Source organism: Molothrus ater, chromosome 1 (genome assembly GCF_012460135.2).
Source record: "Molothrus ater isolate BHLD 08-10-18 breed brown headed cowbird chromosome 1, BPBGC_Mater_1.1, whole genome shotgun sequence".
In the NCBI taxonomy this organism is placed as follows: domain Eukaryota; kingdom Metazoa; phylum Chordata; class Aves; order Passeriformes; family Icteridae; genus Molothrus; species Molothrus ater.
Genome location: NC_050478.2, coordinates 32,497,666 through 32,510,409, shown reverse-complemented (window position 1 = coordinate 32,510,409; position 12,744 = coordinate 32,497,666). Strand labels below are relative to the sequence as shown.

At 41.0% G+C, this 12,744-nt stretch overlaps 1 long non-coding RNA gene across 1 annotated transcript; it reads left to right on the top strand.

The window, feature by feature from the left end:
• Window positions 1-4,059: 4,059 nt before the first annotated feature.
• Window positions 4,060-11,347, top strand: LOC118684373 (uncharacterized). The gene is made up of 3 exons (XR_004979827.1): window positions 4,060-4,140; window positions 6,476-6,564; window positions 11,120-11,347. It is a non-coding gene; the product is annotated as an uncharacterized LOC118684373 (long non-coding RNA).
• Window positions 11,348-12,744: the final 1,397 nt, after the last annotated feature.

Here is a 12,744-nt window from a genome sequence, read left to right as displayed (position 1 = left end):
AATACGCATTTTTCACACCAAGACAGGTGGAAGCAGTTGCCTTACCAATAAGAAGCTGGCATGCTGTGTGAGAAAGTTCTAGATTTACTTTAAATTGAAATGCTTTCAGGGTTAAATGTCATCTTATATGAGATAAGATGCTACCCACTTTTCCGATGAAAGCCAGCTATTGTGTGTACACAGAACCATAGAATGGCTTGGGTTGGAAGGATCTTAAAAATCATCTAATCCTGACATCTTCCACTAGATCAGAGTGCTCAGAGCCCCATCCAACCTGGCCTTGAGCACTGCCAGGGTTGGGGCTTGGGGCATCCACAATTTCTGGGAGACCTGTTCCAATATCTCACCACTGTCACAGTAAGGAATTTATTCCTAATACCTAGCCTAAGTTTCCCCTCTTCAGTTTCTCCTCATTATTCTTTGTCTTATCACTACAGTTCCTGATGGAGAGTGCCTCTCTGGCTTCCCTGTAAGCCCTGTCCAGGTACTGGAAGGTTGCTATGAGATCTCCACGTAACCTTCTCTTCTCTAGGCTGAACAGCTCCAACTTTCTCAGCCTGACTTCATAGGGGAAGTGCTCCAGTCCTCTTACCAACTTTGTGGCCTCCTCATGTCCATTTTATGCTGGGATGCATATGCAAACATGCACTGCTATGTGTAATTAAACAAATACAAGAAGAACATGTCACAATGGAAAAGCTTCCAAATATGTACTGGTACTAGATTTGAAGACCAAGAAATCACCATCTTTGAGGGATGGCAGAAAATACAAGGACAGTAATCTCAGGGACAGAAATCTCTTACTCAAAATTTTGAGGTAAGGACTGGAAAGAAGAGTTAGCTTCTTATGAATGCTGAGAAATTAAAGTGAAATAATCCAAATGATTAGGAAGTTTGTAGCAGATTTAATACAAATGAAAGTGTTGTAATGTACCATGTCTCTTCTATTGAGAATATCACATTGGTATTCTCAATGCACTCTACAAACACTAATAGTTTAATGGTATTTTATCCCTCAATTCACAAACTGATGTTAAAATAAAAAATAGAAAAGGATTATCTTCTAATGCTCATGATGGGAAAACCATTGGCCCAACACAAACAATATCATATCCATTGTGATTTCAAAAACATATCAAATTACATTTTAAGCCATCAACTAATGCTGCTAAACAGAGTGGTGCAAGATAGATAGATATCCTGAAATGTTTAGTAAACATTACTTCTTTAATATAATAGTCTCTAATACATACTTGTGGTAGAGATCTTTCCATCAAGAAGCTGAAGTAATTAATAAACATATTGTACTGAAATGAAAAGATTAGCAAGTCCTGACTTTGCAGTACAGGCCCAGAATGACACAGGGTAACGTGTTCAGCTCTTTATGCTAGCCTGGGAGTGAAAGTTAGGATATTTACAGCATCCTTTTCTCTCAGGCGTGCATGTGCTTCTTTGGGCAGGAGGAAGGCTACTCAGTTACTTTGGCATTAATAATTTGGACATTCATAATTTGTTATATACTGTTTCTAAATAGTAACAGTTCACCTGTGCCTTGGTTTTTTTTTCTGATTCACAAAGTAAGACAAGATGTAGAAGTTCTGAATGTGAATACATGAGATATCTTATAATGTCACCAAAATAAGTTCTTTCACCCATTGTGAAAGAGGCCAGTCCATACAGAGAGTCAATTTATTGACACTTCTGTGCAGAAAGGGGTGCTGGGTGGGAAATCCCCAAAGCCAGCACTAGGATTAGGAAAACTTTTCGCTATTTATACATTTTAGCAAATGAAGGAATTAGCATTCATTGGCTACAAGTTATCTCATTCTTTTATTAATTAGTGTTCCTTCTTTTATGGTTAAGACTTCCCTCACTTCTCATCCTAATTAGTCTGCATGCCCAGTTTTCCATTTCTTTTGGTTTGTGGGTATCTTGGGTCAGTGGTGGCAGATCGCCTCCTGCTGAAATGACCTTTTACCCAGTCAGAGCTGATTTCAGCACAGTTGCTGAGTTGGTTTTGTTAGTTTCTCCCTTATCTTGGGGGTTCTGACAAATGTCCTAGTGGCCTGTAAATTCTGCATTCTTTGTGCCCATTATCAGTGGTGAATCCTTCTCCCTCAGGCTTTGTTAACGTCCCCCTAGGTCTGAGATCATTAAAGCATCTCAAGCTCTAAACTTTAACAAGGCAATTCTACCCACAAGTAATTTATCTTTCTGACACCTGGACATCAATTATGTCATAATGATACGACTTTGTATGGAATCTGCAGGCACACTATGAATTCATCTGTCATTGTTGCAGTTTTGTGTCTTCTCCCTTGAGCCTGTGGCTGGTAACCCATCTCCACATGCCTTTTCTTCATTCAGATGAAGCAGCACTGCTTGCAAGGCCTCTCCTTTCCTTTCCCATTGTCTTGCCTGTAGTGCCTCTGCCTTTTGTGGGCAAAGTGTATGTGTTTGAGATCTGGGGAAGATGAGGAAAATTGTGGGTCCTAGTAGGAATGTGAGTGAGGATGGCAGGGTTGTGCTGCATAGAGAGAATATCTCATAACAACTTGCAGTCCCACTTTTGCCCTGAAGAAGCTGCCAAGAGAACCCTGCACTCCTCTCACAGAGATCAGGAGGAATCCCTCTTCCCGTGCCAAGTCACCTTGCATCAGAAAAGCACAGTGGTGCTCTCTGAAAGATTTCATTCTGATGTGGCACTTAGCAGCGCTATGATCTTATTTCTGGCAGTAGTGCCAGCCTCAGATGCCTCTGGTCAGCTCTGGTGGCAGGTGGGGTGCGCTCAGCTCCCCTGGCGTGGCTGGCCGGCGGGTACGAGCAGTGCTGCTGTCACGGGCACAGCCAGCAGCCCCGGTGAAGAGTGAAACCAAACTGAAACCTGGGACTTGGGATGGGTAACAGGCTTCATTCAGTGCATGAAGAGGAGCTGGCATATTTGGCATGAAAGAAAGATTGCCCAGATGAGGCCCAAATTATGAATTTAGCAGACACTGCTTTTAAAACCAGTTATTTTCAGTTTGGCATCGATTTGTATTCAGTGGATTAGAGAAATACAAACTAACTTGTCACAGCAGAGAGCAAAAATATCAATGACAAATGCTCAGATGAGACTTTACTGGATTAGTGGAAATAGGACATCAAAGAAGAAAATAGACACTTGTTAGAGACAGTATTAAATTAGGGATTGTCAGAAGGTTTAACTTTTTGAAGTGAACTGCATGAGAGTCTCAGGTATATTTCTAACACAGTGGCAAGATACTTCCCAAATTGCAATGTTTCTTATTCTTTTAATCTTAGCCCATCCCAGATACTTATTCTTTTTTACAAAAGCAACCTCAGGGCTGTTCTCTTTTTATTCCAGAGCAGTCTTTTTTTTTTCCATCCAGCTACATAAAGGAATTTAAACTGTGTTATGCCAGAAGGAGTGCCAGGACAAGTCTTAGCCTTGATGCTTACAAGAGACATAAACTTCAAGGAGAAAATGAGCTTATCACCACATTAGCCAGGGAGCCTTACTGTGTACGTTAAGAAGATCAAAGGTTTATTTCCTTGTACTCCCATGAGCAGTGGGAGAATTCAGACTGCCTGAAATCAATATTCCAGTTCTGACCAGTTCATTCTTAACTGCTGGTCTTCCCAGGAGCTTGGTCTTACTGGGTGCCAGTGGCTTCTATTGAGCGAGGATGTCTTGTCCCACCAAGCTGTGCCAGAGCACAAGGGGAATTTAGTCTGAACAGTTTCTTCATGTTTGAAGTATTTCCAAGGTACTCTTTCATCTACAGTTTACCAGAGGTCATGATTTCTTTCCTTGGAGAGTTGTTTTAATGTTTTGAATGGAGGCTTTCTCACTACTTGTTTCTAGAACCCAAGTACCATTTTCACATGGCTTTGTTTCTCTTTTTTTTAATAAAATTCTTCCCTTTTTTCTTTCTCTCAAGTTTTAGACTTGTGCCTTCAGTGCTAATGAAAGGAAAACTCTTGTTTTCTTACCGTGATGTGAACTGTGGCCTACAATAATGCCTGGCATCCCAAATGTTCTGTTCTGACAGATGCATCAGTTGCATTAAACTTTACAGGCAAAGAGAAGAGAGACCAAAATGGATTTATAGTTTATTTGTTCATTCATGATGTAAGGTAGGTGTGGGCTTTTTTTCTCCTTTTTGCATTAAAGATTAAGGTCTTAAAATTAAGATTAATTTGAAAACTTGGACCATGAAATAATTTACAATTGAAGCCACAACTGGCACTTTTCACTCTGTGTAGCTGCAGTGTTTTCTGTGTAATTTTTGCTGCTTGTTCACCCAAGCAAGTAATGCTTATCTGAAAGCAGCACATTTGTGCCAGGGAGCAGGAAGAGCAGGGCTGCCCCAGGAGGGAGCCAGCAGTGGAGGAGACCCCATCCTGACACGTGAATGCCTCCTTGGGCAGGGTGCCTTCCCCCACATCTGAGCAGAGCCAGCGCTGTGACAGGAGCAGCCGATGATCCTGAGGCCATCAGAGGAGCTGTGGATGCCAGTCTGGTCAGGGAGAGAGAAATGACAATTGTTTCTCACAGTGGCTTGTGAGAATTTTAGGGAGTTGTAGAATGTGATACCTTGTTAGTACAAACAATCTGCAGGTGGTGTTTTTCCACCTTGTTTTCCCGTTCTCAAGGATGGTGTGTGAGAAGTATGTTTTTTATTAACTAGCTAATCAAGTGGAATGTATTCATATAAACTGAAGAATCTTTTGTAGCAAAGCCTTCTTTTCTCCTCTTGCATTTGGGTCTCTTGTCTGTTCTTGTGTCATTCTTGGCTCAAGGGTGACAAGGAGCTGAGGTGACAAGGAGCAGCAGTCCTGGGCAGCCAGCAGGAGTCCTGGGCCAAGGTGGTCAGGGCTCTGAAGCCTGCCTGGGTCCTCACAGCTGCAACAGCTTGGATGAGAGAAGTTCTTGGTTTTGGTTTTGAAAGTGTGCCTCCTGCATTCTCCCCAGCTGAATTGAATGCTGTTTATTTGTACTGCTGTAGTAATAGAGCTGCTCTGTACTTCACTGGTCAGGCTGGGGATGTGCTGGGCTGCTTTGGCCTGGCAGCCAGGATGGGACGTGCCTTCTGTCAGGCAGCTGTCCTCTTCCATGCCAGCATTTCCATTTTAGATTATTGTGGGATGATTTATCGCCAGAGCCAGCCAAAGGCAGTAACTGTGACAAATGAAAACTCTGGAAACAATCTCCTTTCAGGAACAGATAAAATAAACAAGGCACGGAAAGCAGAGGATTCCCTGAATTGCTGTTTGTCTGACCCCAGCCAGTGGGTAATTCTGCCACAAGAGGTGTTACACAAAGTCATTAACATCTCCTGGAAATAAATGTATTTCCTGGCCTTTGGTGTCACTTGGCAAACCAAATTCCAGACCTTTTCCTTCATTTAGATTTTCTGCTCTGAAGAACAGTAAATACTTAGGCTGTTTGTAATGCTTCTAAACTAGCCCACTTCTTTGTCCCTTTGTCAAGGGAAAAACCAATATTTGATGTGTCCTAAAGCCAGTTCAGTAACTACTGTAGCAAGGGTTGTACCAACATAGCAGTAGAGCAGCTGAACATAGCAAGCCCTCTTGTGAAGTATAAGGATTTGGGGTTAGTTTTTCTGTCTCTTTGTAGCACAGACTCCTGCCCTCTGTGATGCATGGGAGCTTGCCAGGGGCTGGGACTGCAGAGCCTGAACCTGCATTTCTGGATACTGCAAAATGGCCTAGACTTCCTTGCCCATGAGAGGGAAAAGCAAGCAACCCTAGCAAAGGAGATTTTTGTAACAAGGTCACAAAAAGCACAGGGAAAAAAAACCCTAAATGTACAGGGCAATTATTAAAAAAAGTGACCTTGATTTTATTGCTTTAAGTTCTTGGGCATCAGTTTGATAAACACTGAAACATACATTCTTTTTAGTGAGTTTAAAATACCATAACCTCAAAGAGACAACATAAAATAGGATATTGCCATGTCTTCTTCCAGCATGTTCTGCCCTTCAGCATGTTCTAACAATCCCTACCAAGAGCTGTGCTCTCCTTTTGAGAACTAGTCTCTTCTCTTAGGAGAAACCTAGCAGGAAAGATTATTTACACCTAAATAGCCCCTCTTGGGGATGGCTCTCAGTGTTAATAATCCTCTTGCTAAGTAGGGGAATTCAGGCAGTATGTGCTTAAGTGTCTGAACTTGTCTAAGCTCTCAGTAGGTTAACCTCCATGCTGGAAACTGGGTCAGACAGTGGTGGAACTGTTTGTGCCAAAGTGCAAACCCATGGGTAAAACTGCTGTCTTGTGCTACAGAGAACCTCAGTCTTCCACAACAAGGGTTCCATCAGTTCACAGATCAATTTTCAGCCAAATAATAAACATTATCTGACCTGCCAGTAAAAATCTGTAAATGAACTCTTTAAGTGTGTCTATTTGCAACATAAATTTATAACTTAGTATCTTTTTTTTTTTTCTATAGGAACATACAGGGCAATGTAGGAAGAGTGACACCAAGGACTGGGTTTATCTGAGATTGTCTCTGTGAGCTTTATCCACAGCTAAACTGAGGTACAGAAAAGGAGTGTAACACTAACAGTTGAGCAAAGTTTATGCCATCTCACCTACCAAGGAAGGGCTGGAAAACAGAAAAGTTGGCGTTAGCAGTTCCAATGCACAACTTTTTACAGATTTCCCAGGGTGAACAAGGGGTATTCCTCAGGCCCTTCTTCTTGAATAAGTCAATTAACTACTTCTTGTTCACAGACCAAAAAAAGGAGAAGAAAAGATTGGTCTCATATAAGGAAAGCTCTTAGCAGGGCACAAATGTAAATTTTTGAATAGCAACAAAAGAGGAAATGACAAAACTGTCTTCATAGTCATGTTGAATTCTACCATTGCTTAAACGACCTCACAGCCTCTATGCCTCAACAATAGTTGTACATATTATAAACACAAATATAAATGATATAAATATATATGATATAAATGACAGTTGTGTATATATATTTTTAAACAAATCATATTTTTCCACTCCAAATGCTGTCTGGAAGAGGATGCCTTCAAGGAAACAATGTGTGAGTCATCCTCAGGAGACCTACAACTGAGGCACCTCCTTTGGAACAAGGCTGTGTACATTCATCTAAAATATCCAATTATAAACAGTATTATGTTACTCACACAATTGCCCAACGGCCTTAGAAAAAAATCTGTTTTTTTTAATGACAGTAAGAATTAATGTCGAGTTGTTAATGCTAAAAGCTAGAATAACATCACATGAAGATTAAAATGCCATTTCAGTGATAGTTTATTCTGGATTATGTTAAGAAGTATTAGCCTGTGATCATTTAAGACTCATAAAATTTTTACTCCTTGTTAAAAACTTATTTGAATGTCTGAATGTAAAAAATACTTTCTGAGGGTTAATGTGGGAACCTTAGGGCAGATGAAGAACTCATCTGTGGATTTGGCAGGTAAGATAACACTCACAAACTTGTGCAGATTGTTCTTTTTTTGTGTACATTTCTGCGTTATGAAAATACTATTATAAAATAGATTTTCGCAAATTCCCAGTGATACGTGGGCTTAATGCTTGCTGTCTGTCTCAAACCCTTGGCTCTAATTTTGAGTTCTCCCACTCTGAATAGTATGAGAACTAATGCAAGAAAAAAAAGCTTTGAGAAGAGGTAAGTATATGCTAGAGCCTGTTAGTTGCAGGTGAGGGATAGAGGGCCTCACGAAATAGAAACAAGGGCACACCTTGCCCACAAGGAGGAAGACTCTTTTGTGTGACCTGATGCATCAGCTGAAGGACTGTGCACCCCATCCTACAGTCAGCCGGACCCTGTACAGTGGTAAAGCTTTCTTGTTATTCCTGCTGTTCCATCCTACTGCTGGAGTAGGTCCTGTTGGTCTCACGTTCCTGGGCTAACATGCCTGTGCCATGTGGGGCTAGCACAAGAGTGAGCTGAACTTCATTTGCTTTCTTGGGAATTGACAGTTCCCAGGGTGAATAAGGGCTCTAGAAGGAAACCCAGAAAACACTGGTTAGTTAGCAAAGTGAAGGCACTACACAGGCAAGTTCTGTCATTTCAGCATGTACCTGAAGAAAATGAAATACCTTGCCCCTCCAACTCTTCTCTGTCCAGTCACTCATCAGGCTGAGGTTTTTGGAGGTTTTCCATAGGACAGAGGTGAGGGACCTTGAGAGCCTGGGAGTAGCGTGGATGCTGAATGACTGCTGGAGGAGTAGGGATCATTGGTGTTGATAATGCATGTGCTAGTGGGAGCAACTAGCTTTGAGAAATCATCTTATAACAACACTGATGTATTTGTCATGTTCATTTGACTGCACATTTGTTTTGTGGGTAGGAAGAAGCTGGCTTTGAAAGAAACAATTAATGGTAATTAAAAGAAGCTGCTCTGCAGTCAGTTGCTTTCTGGAGCAATCACGAGGGTGGCTAGATTGCCATGTCTCACTGAGTCCTCCAGTGACAGTGGTACCTCTATATTTCCCTGCCTGTAATATTTTATGCCTTTCCTTTTTAGTCTTCTTCCTCTTGGATTTTCTTGGACCTCTTTTTTACCCTTATTCAGCGACTTTACCTGTAATTTCCCCTTCCTTTTGCCTGAACTTTCTCACCGTTTTTGTTCACAACCCCACAATTCTCTCAAAAGCACGAGCCAAGATTATGCAGCTAGCACATGCTGGACCTGATCCTTGGCACAGAGAGCTGGGGGCTGACACAGGAGGTGACCAAGAGAGGGTTGAAAGACTCACTAGACAGGAGGTTGCAGGATGCAGTAATCTGTCTGTATCCAAGCCCAGATTGTGCCGGGTATGTGCTGCATGGATGATGGGAATGGTATGGCTGCTTTCAGTAGTGTATTATCCCTTTATAAAATCATCTGAAATTCAAGGAAATTAATAAAAGTCTTTATGGGTATGTAAAAGTCAGTGCCTGATACACACTGACTTATGATATCGCCCTTATTCAGTTGTGGCAGTGTGTTAGTGTCTCCCCGGTGCTACTGGGATATAATAGAGGCTTTACTGGTTTCCAGCGGGCAGTGAGCAGGGCTATGACACAATCACTGACCCAGTTTTATCTGAAACAAACAATCCTTCTCTCTCCTCCCTGAAAACAATAAGATTGTTAGATCCAAGGCCAAATTCATGTTGTTGTGAACAGCTGCAAATCCACTGACGTCAGCAGAGCTGTATCCACTTAGGAAAACAGAGAGTCCAGCTCACGGTGGGTCTTTGGATGAATTTCAATTTAATTTCCATCTATCAAAAATTCTCCTCAGTTTTTCTTTAGATGGATATGTTTTTTCCTGTTCTGTGTAGTGCAGGAGTGTGCTGTCAAGCAGCTGCTCCTGTAAGTGATTCTTGCAGTTCTCTACAAAGCAGATTGGAGTCTGGCTGGATGAACTGGCTACACCATGGACAAGCATGAGATTGTAAGAGGAGAAATAACACTTCTGATCTCAAGGGCCCAATAAACATGATATCCCAATGCTGGATCTATGGAGCATAGCAGACAAGTGCAGGTGCTACATGGCCAGCAAGAAGCATGACTGTAATGTTCAAAGGGCTGCTCAAAATGGTCTTAATTTTACAAGTGGCAGTCACTATGGCTTGATCTTACCAAGTGTCTAAAACATTAGCCCCATTGACCCTGAGATGCACTAATCTAGAGTGAAGCAGGGAACCAGCACTGCAGGAGTTGGAGTTTCAGAGCAGTCACTGCTGATTGCAAGGACTGATTTTTTCTGTTTTCTTCAGAAGAAGGGAAACTCCACATGGGAATGGAGAAAGTGCTGGAAGGGCATAATGATCTCCACTGGCTTCAGCACCAGTTTCCAGAACAACACTGCTGTGTCTGAATCACAGTGGAGCAGGTTGTTTGACCTTTGGGACAAGAAATTACTTCCAATAGGCTGTGTCTACATTAGATTAGATTAGATTGTGCTGATCCCATTCCCTAATCAGGGCAGCTGCATGGGAGTTGCACTCCAGTTCTTCCCACTGAACTTTCATCTTTCTCAGGAGTTTGTATTCTCAGTGTTGAAATGACGGATAAGTAAACAGGATTTTTCAGGGAAAATGAAAATATGGCTGCTTATAATTTAGTCAAAATGAGTTTCTGTATGGACTTCTGTACAAGTTAAGAGACTCTGGCAATGCAAGAATGCTCACAGTTCTAACCTTCATTTAAGTGAAGTATTTCCAGATTTCTAAGGAGGACTTTCAGCTGCTGACATGCGCATAATGCAACATCAGCAACAAGGGTCCATTGATGATATTCTTTGTGCAGAGTCACATTTAGACTGGCCTTTGATCCAAGCAGTGTGAATGACAGCAGTTTGGGATGCTTACAATGGGTTACTGAAAAAAAAATGAGGGTATGTAATAAAATTATTAGCACTGAGATGCAATGATGTGGTGAAAGATCCAGATCTGAATCGCTGAGGGAAAACACTGCATTTACAGGATGGATTCTGAATGTCTCATCTTCATCTTAGCCTGAGGCTGTGGGAAGAGCAAACAAAGAACATGTAATTGTTCCCACACAAGAAGAGACAAGCCTACACTGAAAAGATAATGAGTGAAACTAGCAGGATTCAGGGACATGACACACAATCTCCAAGGAGAAACAAACTTCAGTCTGAGACCTTGAATATCAAAAGGAGTTGAAAGACTTATAAACCCTTTGAGAAGACACAGGAGGGGAAGATAACCTTTCAGAGATTCCCTGTGGAGACAAACTGAAGGAGAGAGATTGCAAAGAGAATTTAAATATATCCAACTGTTGAGAGATGTTAGTTGTTTAGATTAAATAAGTAATTTTTAAATAGAATGAGTCAATTAGAGTTAAAATGTTGTACGATTTAGTATGCTCTTTGCTTAGTTTTACTTTCTTAGCATGAGTAACTGGATTTGCTGAAGCTTTAAGCCACAAGCTGTGAACTTTCACTGACATCTATGCTTTTGGCTGGAATAAATTTGTTTTCCTACTAATTTTCCTAGTAGTCTGTACAGTGCTGTGTTTGGGATTCAGTATGAGAATAATATTGATATCACACTGGTGATTTCATTTTTGCTTATTAATGTTTTTCCTAGGTCTTGGACTTTTTTAGTTTGCCATGGTCTATTGGTGAGCAGGTGCACAAGAAGCACAAACCAGAAGAGAAAGAGAATACAGTTGGCAGCAGAAGATGCAACTGGGGGAAATAAGAAGAGTTAATGGCCTGCCTGTGTGGAGATGAAGAAAGAATCCCATATGGTTTTAGAACACCCCAGATCACAAATCACCATTGAACTGAAAAGTCCCGTGCAGGGCACATGAGGCATGGGTGCATAAATCATAAGGGTGTAATTGCCCAGGGATGCCTTTGTTTGCAGTCCCTCTCTGGAGACACCCAGATTGAGCTGACTCTGCTGCTGTATCACTCTAATAAATTTTTTATTCTTAAAAAAATCCAAAGCCAAAACTCTGCTGCAGGAAACCTAAGGTTGAAGGAGAAGGAGAAGGAAACACAACCCGAGAATGAATGTGTATGGGAACAAGGAGTCAAAAGGGATCATCCATTGGCTCACTGGAGCTGCCCTCTGTCAAGGAGCTCCAGTCCTCTCAGTTAAAGTGTTGGGTCTTGTGTGTGCAGCTCCTTGAATGGTGTGAGAATGCTCAGGCATTCTCCCTCAACACAGCCTCCCTGGCCAGGAGAACAGCAAGCCTGCCTGTGGTATTTTCAGGGTCCCTCATGGCAGGAAGGAAATGATGAATCTGACTCCATGTTCTTAGAAGGCTAATTTATTATTTTATGATATTATATTAAATTAAAGAATGCTATACTAAAACTATACTAAAGAATAGAGAAAGGATATTTACAGAAGGCTTAACAAGACACTAATGAAAAACCTGTGACTCTCTCCAGAGTCCTGACACAGCTGGACCATGATTGGTCATTGAGTAAAAACAATTCACACGTTGGATAAGCAATCTCCAACCACATTCCAAAGCAGCAAAACATAGGAGAAGCAAATGAGATAATATTCTTTTCTTTTTTCTCTAAGGATTCTCAGCTTCCCAGGAGAGAAATCCTGGCAAAGGGATTTTTCAGAAAATATGATGGTGACACCTGCCAGTTGTACATGTGGACAGTTTCACAGTTTTAGAGATATTTTTGTCTTTCATGTGTAAGTAATAGACCTGTATTTAAGCTGGGCATTCATTACCTCTGTCATTGGCATTGGAGAAAATAGAAGCACAGTCATGTGGGAAGGACTAAGATAGTTGAAACTGATAGTCTGGAAGTGTAGACAGGACCCCAGCAGGAAGAAGAAGCATTGTGATATTTCATCACACACACAAAAAAAGATGATAACTAAAGGCTTGGGATGTGGTAAGAAAAAGAAAGAAGGAAAGAAAGAAGAAAGAAAGAAAGAAAGAAAGAAAGAAAGAAAGAAAGAAAGAAAGAAAGAAAGAAAGAAAGAAAGAAAGAAAGAAAGAAAGAAAGAAAGAAAGAAAGAAAGAAAGAAAGAAAGAAAGAAAGAAAGAAAGAAAGAAAGAAAGAAAGAAAGAAAGAAAGAAAGAAAGAAAGAAAGAAAGAAAGAAAGAAAGAAAGAAAGAAAGAAAGAAAGAAAGAAAGATCTACATTCTTCCCTTTATGTCTTTTTCCTACTCCATATTTTTGATTTTACCTTTTGCTGTCTTCTCCTTTTTGATATGTATAATCCTCCTAAGG